The following is a 13,214-nucleotide window of genomic DNA, read 5'->3' on the forward strand; positions in this document are numbered from 1 at the left end:
TGACAGTTGAGGGTGGAGCAGAGGGAAGAGTTCCGTGACCAACGACAGTCATGGCGGCAGCGGGAGGACTAGGGGAGATAGCAGCAGCCTCCAGGCATTTGAACCCCTGCTCCTCTGGGGGACCTGCCAGGTCCCAGTCCACAGCACCCAGTGACTCACCACTTACCCCTCACCAGTCCACTTTTCCCAATAATCCTTTGTTTTTGAGGAGTCTCACTCTGTTGCCCAGGCTGGAATGCAGTGGCACAATCTAGGTTCACCTCAACTTTCACCTCCCGGGTTCAGGCGATTCTTCCGCCTCAACCTCCCTAGTAGCTGGTACTACAAGCATCTGCCACCACACCTGGCTAATTTTTCTATTTTGGTAGAGATGGGATTTCACCACGTTAGCCAGGCTGGCCTTGAACTCCTAACCTCAGGTGATCCGCCCACTTGGGCCTCTCAAAGTGTTGGGATTACAGGCATGAGCCACCATGCCCAGACTCCCAATATTCCTTCTAAGGTCGGGTGTGGTGGCTCACGCCTATAATCCCAGCACTTTGGGAGGCCCAGGCAGGCAGATCACCCGGGGTCAGGAGTTTGACACCAGTCTGGCCAACATGGTGAAACCCCGTGTCTACTAAAAATACAAAAATTAGCCGGGCATGGTGGTGTGTGCCTATAGTCCCAGCTACTCGGAAGGCTGAGGCAGGAGAACTGCCTGAATCCGGGAGCGGAGGTTGCAGTGAGTCGAGATTGCACCACTGCACTCCAGCCTGGGTGACAGAGCAACACTCTGTCTCAGAAAAAAAAAAAAAAATCCTTTTAAAGCACAAACATGAGTACCTGCACCTGCTCGGTGATGTGCACTCCACCAAGCCTGCATCCAGGCTCTCGTGCCCCTGCCCAGCCAGCTCACTGACTGACCTCCGTGCCCACGGTGACCCCAGTGTCCTGGGGAGGCCGTGCCCCATGCCACCTCGCCAGTGCTCCTGGGGCTGCCACTTCAGGTGTCTCCTGCACAGCCCGTGGCTGCCTGAGGCACAGTGCTGGATGGATATCCAGGAGGCCCTGCGGATCTGGGTGGATGGGGGCATTCCAGGCAATGATGTCGATGGTATCAGCCACTGCGCTCCAGCACCTGCACTGTGCTGACTGCTCTGAAAAGGACTTCACAGCCATCACCTCCACCAACTCTCACAACCACCCTCCAGGGAATGGCCTTATTTTACAGGAGAGGAAACTGAGGCACACCAAAGTAAATGCCCATGCCCCGATCCAGGGGTTGGCGGGCAGTGAAGCTGGCACTCTCAGCTTTCAGAAGTTGTATTTTCAGGGTGCAGAGCCCTTGTCCCAGCACAGGGCCTGTGTAGTGGACACTTAAGGGATGAATGAGCGAGTTCCCGCCGAGCCGGCTCCAGCACTCGCTCTGCCTGCGGGACTAGCCCTGGCCACAGTGACCCCGACTCTCACCTCAGGGAGGAGCCTGCCATTTCCAGGCCCACCCTGAAGGGACCTGTCTGGATGGTAAACTCCCTGTCCACCTTGTCCCCAGCTGCTAGTGCTTACTCAACAGACATCCCTGGATTCAGGATGGAGGGCTGTGGTCCTCAGGACCCTCCCAGCCCAGCTGTGACAGCACAGTTCGGCCAGAGGCCTGAGTTCTCCTCCAACCCAGCACCACCAGAAATCTAGGGACTTATCAGGCCTCCCACCCCGACCCAGGCACCGCTGACCTCCCCAAACATAACCATCCCACCCCTTCTGCCTGCATGACCACCACTTGACGGCAGGCCCCCCACACTCGACCACAGGCGACCCCCGCTCGTTCCCTCTCCCCACAGCCATGCAGAGCTTGCTGAAGGGAAAATCAGAACCACCCTCTCATCGGGTCAGCGCCTGGGACCCTCAATGGCCTCCCACTCCCTACTTGCCCTGGCCAAGCTGGCCTTCTGTTTTCAGAACACACTAAGCTTGGGTCTACCCCAGCGACTTTGTCCTAATAACTCACTTTCTCATCCTCGGATCTCTTACCAAGCATTCACCTCACAGAAGGGCCTTCCCTGGCCTGCCTGGCTCAAGCAACCCCCAGCCCCGCCTTTGTCCACCACTGTCTCCCTGTCTCCCTGAGCTGTGCGTTCTGACCTGCCGCCTGGAAGCATCTCTGTGACACAGCAATGAAGCACTGGAGGTACACACTCGTGGCCCTACAATGCTTCCTCTAGAACCTTCCCCCTAGGTTACCATGGGCACCTGAGGGCGGCACCTAGCATGGAACCTGGCCCTGGCAATAAATGCTCACAAGTATTAGCTGAAAAGCAAACCTCATTTTCACAAGGCCCCAGCTCCTCCCAGGCAGGAGGCTGCCGTACCTGTCAGGGCGTTGACGAAGTGAAATCACTCCCACCCCGGCCCCTCCCAGCCACTCCTACAGGGTCCCTAAATCAGGAGGTGGAGGAAAGTGCAAGATCGCCCTGGGCAGGCAATGGGTGTGTATTTTCCCCTGTGTCAAGAGTGACGAAGGCACCACCACCTCACAAGGAAATACAACTGTTTCCCTTCCTTGCTCCGGGAACCTCTGTGTGCACAGTGGTAACTCCCCACCTCCCCACTTCTGCCCAGATGCTAGCCCTCCTCAAGTGACCATCCCCTACTTCCCAGCCCGCTTGACAAGGAATGCGACAGGCCGACCACCAAGTGTCCATGTCACAGATGAGAAAACCCAGGCTCAGCAAAGGTGACTCACCAGCGTGCTGCCGGCAGTGGGAGGGGGCATGGATTTCCTGATCTGGGTGTACCTGGGACCAGAATAATCTCAAGGGGCAACCGCCAAATTTATCATGACTCTGCCAGTTTCCGGCCTAAGGCTGTGGCGAGCAAAGCACCGAGACGTGGCAAGCACACACACACAGCCTCTTTCTCCGTGGGAGACCAGGCAGGCCGATAGGCTGCCCATGCCATGCCAGCAAAGCCAGTCCCAAGGAACCACACACTGCAGGCCTCCACCTATGTGAAGCATCCAGAACAGGCAAATCCACAGAGACAGAAAAGAGCTTACAGGCTTCCAGGAGCTGGCGGGGATTGGGAGAAGTTCCTGAAAGAAAAGGGTGATTAAAAAAATGTTCCAAAATCAATTGTGGTGATGTTTCCACAACGTTGTGAATATACTAAGAACCACTGAATTGTACACTTTATTTATTATTATTTTTCTTGAGACAGAGTCTCTCTCTGTCACCCAGGCTGGAGCGCAGTGGCGCGATCTCGGCTCACTGCAACCTCCAACTCCCGGGTTCAAGCATATCTCCTGCCTCAGCCTCCCGAGTAGTGGGGACTACAGGTGTGCACCACCATGCTTGGCTAATTTTTTTTTTTTTTTTTTTTTTGAGACAGAGTTTCGCTCTGTCACCCAGGCTGGAGTGCAGTGGCGCGATCTCGGCTCACTGCAATCTCCGCCTCCCGGGTTTAAGCAATTCTCCCACCTCAGCCTGAGTGCCTGGGATTACAGGAGTGCGCCACCACACCCGGCTAATTTTTTTGTGTGTTTTTTTAGTAAAGACGGGGTTTCACCATATTAGCCAGGCTGGTCTCGAACTACTGACCTTGTGATCCGCCTGCCTTGGCCTCCCAAAGCACTGGGATTACAGGCATGAGCCACCACGCCCGGCCTAATTTTTGCATTTTTTTAGTACAGACAGGGTTTCACCACGTTGGCCAGGCTGGTCTTGAATGCCTGACCTCAAGTGATCTGCCTGCCTCGGCCTCCCAAAGTGCTGGGCTTACAGGCGTGAGCCACTGCGCCTGGCTGTACACTCTAAATGGATGAACTGTACGGAATATCTCAATAAAAACTGTTGGGAAAAAAAAAAAAAAACCTGCCTCAGGCCATCGGCCATGGCAGGGACAGAGCCAGGGCCAGGCTCAGGCCTTGCACTATGTCCCAGCGTCCACAGAGCTGATGAGATGCCGGCCAGCCTGGCAGAGCTGAAGCTGCCAAGGCTCCGCCCTGGGGCACTCACCCAGGCTACCCCTTCCCCATCCCTCACCACCAACAGCTCTAAGCTAAGTGAGCCCCTCCACAGTGGGGACAGGATAGGAGCAGCACCAAGCCAGCATCTGTAGAAAATCCATGGACCCGCACTTGCAGACACTTGTCTCTGCTCCACATCAAGACCAAGTGAAGAATTCTTATTATTCCGACAGAGTCTCATGTGGAAAAGGGGCCCAGAGGGGTGGAGCCACATGGCTAGCCAGAGGCTTCCAGTGTGCCCTGGTCTCTAAACAACGGCAGAAATTCTCACACTGAGGCCCACCGTTCACTTCTAAGATACCTGATTAAAGGGCACAGGCATGGCCCTCGGCCCCCAAACCCCCTACCCCTGGTACAGACTAACCATCTGCTTCGGGGGAAAGGTCAGGCTTCCCCTCCAAACCGAGCTCCCCAGACAACTGGGGCAGGGGCAGCCAGAACGAGATGGGAGGGTGCTTGCTGGTGCATGGCATCCAAGAACTTCTGCCCTGAGAACCCAGGCAGCCCCCTGAACTCTCCATCTCAAGTGGCTCCTCTGAAAATCAGAGTAGACTGAAAGGCTCAAATGCAATTGAGTGGTCGACACTCTACAAACCTCAATTATCAGGCTCTAAACAGAATGAAGATGCAAATATGGAAGAACAGAAAAAAAGAGAAAAAAACTTTCCCCCACCACAACCTCTGAATGCACTATGGCCTGAAGCCCTCTCAGTCCCCTCTCCCAACCTAATGAAGCCTGCTAGAATCCCTGGGAATGGAGCAGGAGAGTGGGTTTCACTCTCACTCTCTAGGTGAACCTGGGCAGGCACTTGATTTCTCTGAGTCTCATTTCCTCATCCGTGAAAAGAAGACACAGCCCACCAGGGCGGGCTGCTGTGAAAAGGCATTGAGCTAAAGCAGGTGGCCCTGACACAGCAGGAGCTCAGCAGGTGCAAGTCTCTTCCGGTCCAACCCTGAGGCCACGTCCAGATGCTTTCTGGCAGGACAGGTAGGGGACCGGTCACTACCCCAAAGGTGATGGTGCTAAACACAGAGGAGCAGGAGAAAGACTCTACCCATTTGCCTAAGTGACTCAAGTACTTTTCCTCAGACCATTCGGATACTATGGCAGGCGCCATGCACCCCGCCACCCCCATTCTTTGCAACTTTTAGCAACTTCAAGAAAGCGGAAGTGACTACCACTAGTTTTTAGCTACAGTTTGAAAACCATGAGTCTGGCTGCAAACGGAAGAAGGGGAAATTGTAAATGAGAAAGGAAGCCATTAAAAACGAAAACTACCTCTGCCGCTCTCCCTCCACCAGCTCTGCACTATTGCCTCTGGTTTCTGACTTAGCTGTGGTGTTTTAGGGCCTTCAACACCAGCCACCCCTCAAGGGCCTGCCAGCCCCTTCCTTCCCCTGCTTGGACAGGCACTAACTGCGGCTCCCACAGAGCCATCCCCACTGCTGCAGGCATCCGTCCAAGCACAGCTCTGCCGCCAGGGAACCGGTGGGCCCATGCTTCATCTGTCACCCCTTCCCAACCTGTGCTGACCCACGAGCACCCAGAAATGGAGGTCATGGGCACAGATGCCTCAGGGGGCCTCCAGAAACAGCTGCCTGAGCTGTCCCAATGCTCAGCAGAAGCTCCCACGCCTGGCCCCCTGGCCAGTACCCTAGGAAGGGAAAGAGCCTGCTACCAGCAGCAGGCTGGCCAGCACCCAGCTCCTTAAAGGGCCCAGAGTCCGGAGGACAGCAAGACCATCTCCCTCTAATGTCCCCCAAGCCTCTGTCAGCTCTCAGCCAAATCTGAAAGGGGGTTGGGAACACCCAATTCCAGGGATGCAGTGACAGTAATGGCAACCCCACCACCTCTGAGCAGGACCTACGGTGTGTGCCGGCTGCAGAATCCAGCATCACCCACCCAGCAAGGAGGAATCAGGGACACCAATTTGGTAGAAAGGGCCACTGGGGCCAGAGGAGAAGGGGGACCGGCCCAAGGCCCAACAAGATGACAAGCTAGGGCTTTCCTGTGGCTTGGGAAAGCCTTGGGGAGGGTCCCCACTTAAAGAGAACCCTCAGTGCCTCCCCCTCTGGCCCCAGAAGCACACCCTCCCAAGGGAGCTAGCAGCCCTGGTCCAACCCCAGAGGATGGAATAACTAGGAAACAGAAGAGTCTAGAAACACTGGCCAAGGACTGGGACGGGGACTTGAACATCCACATTCAAATCGTCTCCTGAACTGGCCACAGGTTTAAAGGAAAAAAAGGAAAAGACCAATGAACAGATTTTGAAATAGCTCTTTGGAAAAACAGAATGGGGCAGAGTTAGTGTTACAGTGTGATCCAAAGTCAGAAAAGCTTGCATTCCCATTTGACCTCCCCAGACTGAAATCTCTGTGGCCTAGACCAAGGATCTCACCCCACCGAGCTCCAGTTTCCTTATCCGGGAAATACCTCACAGATGGGGTTACTGTAAGGCAGCATTCTCTGGAGAAGGACCCACAAAACTGGTGTGCAAAGGGAAAACCACGGTTTGGCATGGAAAGGCAGGTGAGCCCCACCAAGCCGGGTGCCGAGTGATTCCCACTCTGGCAAGGCCCCTCACTCTCACCAAGGCTCTCAGGCCTCTCTCACCTCATCTCTTGCTACCTCCCCCGTGGGTGTCACACCTGACTGCCCTCAGCCCGGGCTGGGCTGCTCCCTCCTCCTTCCCTGAGCTCTTCGAGCCTGACTAGCTCCTCCTGGGTCCTTCAGGCCCCCACACAGACACCACTTCCTCCAGGGAGCTCCCCCCTGCATCTGTGTTAGAGGCCTGCTCCACGCCGCTTCCACAGCATCCCGCAGTCACCCTAGAACAGCATGTGAGCCTCGGCTCTGTGACAGGATGTACCTGTTCAGTCATCTGCCTCCCCCCGAAACATGCCGACTTCCCAGGATCTAGCATAAGGCCAGGCCCAACTAAAGCTACTTGTTGAATTAATGAAAACTGAAGCCAGAGAAAGGTGTTCTGTTAAGAGCACTGGGCCATACATCCCAGAAAAAAAAAAAAAAAAAAAAAATGGGCAGGGGGACCAGACAAGCAGGTTCTCCTCTAATGGAAAGAAACAGTAGATGAACCAACAAAAGCTAATGGCCACAAAGATGGTGGTAACTCGCAATACACAACTCACCAACACACAGCTCATGAGTCACAACAGAGCAAATAAGCCACAACGACACACCATACCCCAGCAGTGGAGCAAAGTTGTCCTCCTCTGCGCTGCTCACATTTGGGCTGGACGGTTCTTTTTGGTGTTGGGGCTGCCCATGCACTGGAGGACACTTAGCAACATCCCTAGCCTCCACCTCCACTCACCAGATACTGGCAGCACTCCCCCCAGTTGTAACAACCAAAAACATCTCCAGATATCGCCAATCGTCCCCCAGGGGACACAATCGCCCCCAGTTGAGAGCCACTGCAATAGACATTCCCAAATCAAATAATAATCGAAAGAACGGCCAGGTGTGGTGGTCCACGCCTATAATCCCAGCTCTCTGGGAGGCTAGGCAGGAGGACTGCTTGAACCCACGAGTTTGAAATCAGCCTGGGCACCACAGCAGGGCACCAGAGCAAGACCCAGTCTTTACAAAAAATACAAACATTAGCCGAGCGTGGTACAAAAACACAAAAATTGAGCAAGCATTGCAGGACGTGCCTGTAGTCCTAGCTACTTAGGAGGCTAAGGTGGGAAGATCACTTAAGTCCAGGAGTTCAAGGCTGGGCAAACGAGCAAAACCCAGTCTCAAAATCATCATCATCAAAACAGCTACTGATTGCAGGGTGTCATGTGCCTTGCATTCTGCCACAGGCTTCTACAAACCCTGCACTTAATCCCTAGAACCACCCTCTGAGGAGAGCAGTCTGCTATCCCCACTTACAAACGAGGAACAACTTGTCCAAGGTCTCGCTTGGCAGAAGCCGGACTCGGCCTAGGTCTGTCTGGCAAAAGGTCCTCTAACAATTAGCTGGACTGCCTTCTCATGATCCCAATCCCAGAACTAGAGTTTAAAAAAAAAAAAAAAAAAAAAGCATAACATTTTCAACAGCACAAGCAGCTCCAACAGCCATCCCACCACTAGTAAGCACACGTGGCCGGGCGCTGTGTCTCCATGCGTGTTGTGCATGTATGTAAACCAAGTCCTCATCCTGTGTTATCCAGGCAATCTCGAGTCCTTGCTGCATTTGCAGCGCACGCTAACAGTTAGACCCTCGCCCTTGGGCTGGATGAAATCCCACTGCAGTTTCTCTACAGCTGTGAACCCAGTACCGCACCTGACAGTCTACGCAGCTTCCTTTCCTGAAACATCTTGCCTTTCAGGCGGGTGTCTATGGTCATGTCTGTGTGCACAAACAGCGAGCAAGAAAGACCCCAACCAGAGGTCCCACTCGAGGCCTGGACAAGCACGCTGGGCCGAACTACTCTGTCCCTCACCCTCCCAATACATCTGCACTCAGGACTCCGACCTTCCTTCCTTGACATATCTGCACGTGCTGCTCCTTCCCCCCCGGAAGGCCCTTCTTCCCACTCTCCATCTGTCACCTCCTACTCATCCTTCCTAGACAGAAAAAGCCATCCGTCCAGCCAGTCTCACCAGTGCCTCCCGCTCTGTGGCCCCCTGCAGCTCCCTAAGTTACCTCGATCACAACACGCAGGAATGGTGACTGTCCGGCTCTGCCTTTGTACCCCCTCCAGGGACCGGCTCCACCTCCAGGGCAGGGCCTAGGGCTGATGCCCCCTCCTCGGTGCCCAGCGCCAGGCTCCCTGCCTGCCCTCAGCAGGCTTCATCTCACTGAAGCAGGCCCGAGTGGTGGCTGCTCCAGAGAAGCCCCGCTCCCAGGTCCCTCGCACAAGAAGCGGGAGGCGGGAGAGGGTCGGTGAAGGTGAAAACAAGCCCCGCTCCTCCAGTCCTGAGCTCCGGGGATCTAAGGAGGCTGCGCCACGGAAGAGGTGGCGGGGCAGAGATCGGGGCGAGAGGGAAGGGTGTAAGCGGGCAAAGTCCAGGGTAACCAGGGGAAAGACTGCTGGGGGGCCGGGGAACCGGCCAGAGAGGCAAGAGAGCGGAGCTGAGGCTCAGGGACTGGGGAGCGCAGCTGCAGAGAGCGAGTGGGAAAAGGCGGAGGGCAAGAGACTGAGACTAGGGTGGCGGCGGAGCTGAGGTGTAGAGATTAAGAGACTGGGGAGGGTCGAGGGGGAAGAAACGGGGTGCCGTGGAGAGGGAACCCGAAGGAAGGAGGGAAAGGATCCGAAGCAGAAAAGACCCGCGGGGGTCCCGAGAGGAAAAAGCCTGAGGGGACGCGGAGAGGGGAAGACGTGGGCGCCTGGCCCTGGAGAGATAGGGTCGGCCGACGCGGGCCGCTCACCTGCGAGGGGGGGCGGCGGCTCCTCGCACTCGGGGCTCATCGGGGCGCCCCCCCCGCCCCGCCGCCGGCGGCTCCGGCCCCTGCTGCGGGGCCCGGTAAGTGGGGGCGGGGGCGGCGTCGGGGACTCGCGCAGGCGCCGGGGCTCGCGGGGTCCGCGCAGGCGCCCGCGGGTCGTGGGGTCCTCGCGCGCCGGGTCCTGCAGAGTTGAGGGGGTCAGCGCCGGGTGGAGTTGCCGGCGGGCGTGGGGCGTCACTAGTCCGCGTAGGCACCTCCGGGGTCCGCAGGCGAGGTGGGCGTGCGGGCCGAGGTGGGTTGGCGAGCCGGGTCGCGAGGCCCGCGCAGGCGCCCCAGCCGGGAAGACGGGGGAAGTTGCCCCGGTTTCCACAGTCCAACCGAGCGCCCCACGGGAGGGGAAGGCGACCTCCTCCGCGGTCCAAAGGGGCCGCAGAGCCGAGCAGCGACCGACGGAAGCCGAGGCCTACTTCGTTAACCACCCCTTCGCCAAAGCCGCTCAATCTCCGGGCTCTGCGACCGTCCTGAGGGCCTCCGACGCCCGGCTCCCTCCGCCACTATCCCACAATCCCCCTAGCGCAGGGCGACGCAGGAGGCCCCGCCCTCCCGCGGCTGTGTTGGTGCGCAGGTGCGGGGGGCGGGGTGCAAGCCTGGGCGGTGCAGTGCGCGTGCGCCCGGGCGCTCCCGACACCGCCCACTCTTGAACCCCGCCGCCGTAGACGCGCTTGCGCCAGTTGGTGCCAACGGTCTGCCCCGGAATAAACCCAGACAGCTCAGTGAGCCGGAGCTGCGCACCGGCTCCGTTCCAAGGCCCCGTGAATATTCCGCTCCAGGATTTCCCTTCCCACTCGCTCCGTTTGGAAATCCGTTCGCTGTTCTGTCTCCTCTAATCATAGTCGAGCTTTGGCTCCAGGGTCGGGCTCTTGTGAAATCCAGACCTGGTTTTCGCTCCAGCCAAGGCCAGGCGCCTTCGTTCCGCCCGGCTCTCGCGCTTAGCCGCCTCCGAGCCTCAGGGGCCGTCAGTAGTTTCCGTCTGCTGGCGATAGTCCCGGCCGGCTCGCTAGTGTTGCCAGTTCCGCCCAAAGCGGCTTCTAATAGCATCAACTGAAAGAGACCTCCTAGACCTTGTGTCTAGATTGATGAAGGTCCCTCTGGCTTTGAGCCTCGGTTTCCCCAACTTTAATAGCCCCCTTCTCTACCCATGTTAGAGGCCCTTTCTGTAAAAATCGTGTGGGCGCGAGGAACTTTTTTGTTTTTTTGTTTTAAGACTGCGAATTGGCCGGGCGCGGTGGCTTACGCTTGTAATCACAACACTTTAGGAGGCCCGAGGCCGGAGGATGGCATGAGACCAGGAGTTGGAGACCAGCCTGGGCAACCTAGGGAGGCCCCCGTCTCTACAAAAGAAAATTTAAAAAATTAGTTGGGCCTGGTGGCCCGCGCCTGTGGTCTCAGCTATTCGGGAGGCTAAGGCAGGAGAATCGCTTGAGCCGAGGCTGCAGTGAGCCGGATTGCACCACTGCACTCCAGCCTAGGAGACAGAGCGAGAACCTGTCTCAAAAACAAAGGGCCCGGCGTGGTGGCTCACGCCTGCCTGTACCTGAGCTCAGGAGTTCAAGACCCCACGCCTATAATCCCAGCACTTTGGGTGGCCGAGGTGGGCGGATTCCTGAGCTCAGGAGTTTGAGACCAGCCTGGGCAACACAGTGAAACCACGTGTCTACTAAAATACAAAAAATAGCCGGACGTGGTGGTGTGCGCCTGTAATCCCAGCTACTCAGGAGGCTGAGGCAGGAGAATTACTTGAACCCGGGAGGTGGATGTTGCAGTGAGCCCAGATCAGGCCACTGCACTCCAGCCTGGGTGACAGAGCAAGACTCCGTCCCGAGAAAAAAAAAAAAAAAGAGCAAATTCCCCCCTCCTTTGCCCTCTTTGTTCTATTGAGGCCCTCAATGGATTGGATAATGCCAGCTCACATTGGGGAGGGAAGATCTTTATTCAGTCTACCGATTCAAATGCTAGTCTCTTCCAGAAATACCCTCATAGACACACCCATAATGTTTTACCAGCTATCTGGACATCCCTTAGCCCAGTCAACACCTGAAATGAACCATCACAGAGAGGCATTTCGTTTTCTCTTTTTTCTATAGGGATGTTTTGTCTTTTACCCAGCATTTGGCTTCCTTGTTTTCTCCACAATATGATGGCATCATTGCCACACTGTTTTAACACAGAGGTCAGGAACAGAGGGATAAGGATGTGGCTATAGTCCCTACCCTTCAAATGGAAGCTGGGAAGCTGTGGGGGCTTTAATGACTGAAGTCTGGATTTCCACCCAGCAGAACTCACAGATATACCTTGTGTTTGCATTAGAATTGGAACTTTTTTTTAAGAGACAGGGTCTGGCTCTGTCGACCAGGCTGGAGTGCATGGCACGATCACAGATCACTGCAGCCTCGAACTCCTGGGCTCAAGCAGTCCTCTCGCCTCAGCCTCCCGAGTAGCTGGGACTACAATTGGAACTTTTTTCTTGAGACAGGATCTCAGATCCTGCAGCTACCTCTCAATTTATCCTGGATTTAGGAAGAGGGGTGATAAAAACCAATCCAAATAGACTCAAAAATCCCAGATGCACCAGAACAATCCACACAAAAGGAATGAGTCTGACATCAAATTGTCCTAGGAAACCAGGATACAAGAAAGAGGAGGATTGGCCGGGCATAGTGGCTCACACCTGTAATGCCAGCACTTTGGGAGGCCGAGGAGGGTGGATCACCCTGTCAAGAGTTCAAGACCAGCCTGGCCAAGATGGTGAAACCTGGTCTCTACTACAAATACAAAAATTAGCCGGGCGCGGTGGCAGGCGCCTGTAATCCCAGCTACTTGGGAGGCTGAGGCAGGAGAATCTCTTGAACTCGGAGGGTGGAGGCTGCAGTGAGCCAAGATCGGGCCACTGCACTCCAGCCTGGGCGACAGAGTGAGACTCCCGTCTCAAAAGAAAAAAAAAAAAAAAAGAAAGAAAAAGAAAGAGGAGGATGGCTCTGGAATTAGCCCAGGTGTGAATCCGGGCTGTGAACTTGGTCAGGGGTCAGCCTCCTCTGAGCTCAGCCTCCTCTCTGGAAAAACAACAGCAGTCAAAGCTCTTGTCTGCAAATGACAAAATTTCTTGTAGCTAAACAGAAAAGGAATTTATTAAAGGAGTTGAGGCAGCCTCTGACACCCCCACCTCCCGCCCCAATCCCACGTCTCTGGGAAAGCTACAGAATCCGCTTGGCGCTTTGCAGTCAGGAATGAAGCCCACACCCAGCCACAGGCCTGCTCCTGAGACACAGTGCAGCCTCCATCAACGGCACCTGGCTCAGACACTCCCGCCAGAATCTCTGCCAGCCCTGTCCAGAAGCCAGGTGTGGCTGCTCCTGCACTAGCCAGAAGGGAACCTGGGCAGGGGCCCCTCCACTGCCAGCTCTTGGCCCGACGACCGGCGGGCTCTGATTGGTAGAGGAGCTAGACCACCAGCGGGTTCTGATTGGTGTACAAAACAGATTCCCAGAGAGAGTTCTGATTTGTGGAGCTAATGTCACATGACTACCCTACAGCAAAGGATGCTAGGAAGGGAAATGGCGGCTACCCTAGGGAAGATTTAGATGTCTAACCTGGGAAATTCCTCAAACCTAGAATTCAGGTTTGCCAGGTGGCCGAAAAAAGACAGATGTCCCACACACTGTTGCTCAGGAAAGACAGGGAAGAGTAAATGACACAATGGCTCTGTAGATGATAAAGAGCAACACTTTTATTATTCTTCCAGTGGCTCCCCAAGT

General features: G+C 55.8%; 1 protein-coding gene across 3 annotated transcripts in view; it reads right to left on the minus strand.

The window, feature by feature from the left end:
- Positions 1-9,983, minus strand: part of PPP6R1 (protein phosphatase 6 regulatory subunit 1) — a 29,608-nt gene extending 19,625 nt beyond the window's left edge. Inside the window, exon 1 of one of the 3 annotated variants that reach the window (XM_031007509.3) lies at positions 9,388-9,983. The gene's annotated coding sequence lies outside the window, so the exon portion shown is untranslated. Of the gene's footprint in view, positions 1-7,904; positions 8,031-8,661 lie in introns of those variants that run through there. The other 2 variants (XM_031007511.3, XM_063701657.1) reach the window with 2 other exon arrangements.
- Between the last annotated feature and the right edge of the window lie 3,231 nt (positions 9,984-13,214).

The sequence above is a fragment of the Gorilla gorilla genome, chromosome 20 (assembly GCF_029281585.2).
Source record: "Gorilla gorilla gorilla isolate KB3781 chromosome 20, NHGRI_mGorGor1-v2.1_pri, whole genome shotgun sequence".
Classification (NCBI taxonomy): Eukaryota; Metazoa; Chordata; class Mammalia; order Primates; family Hominidae; genus Gorilla; species Gorilla gorilla.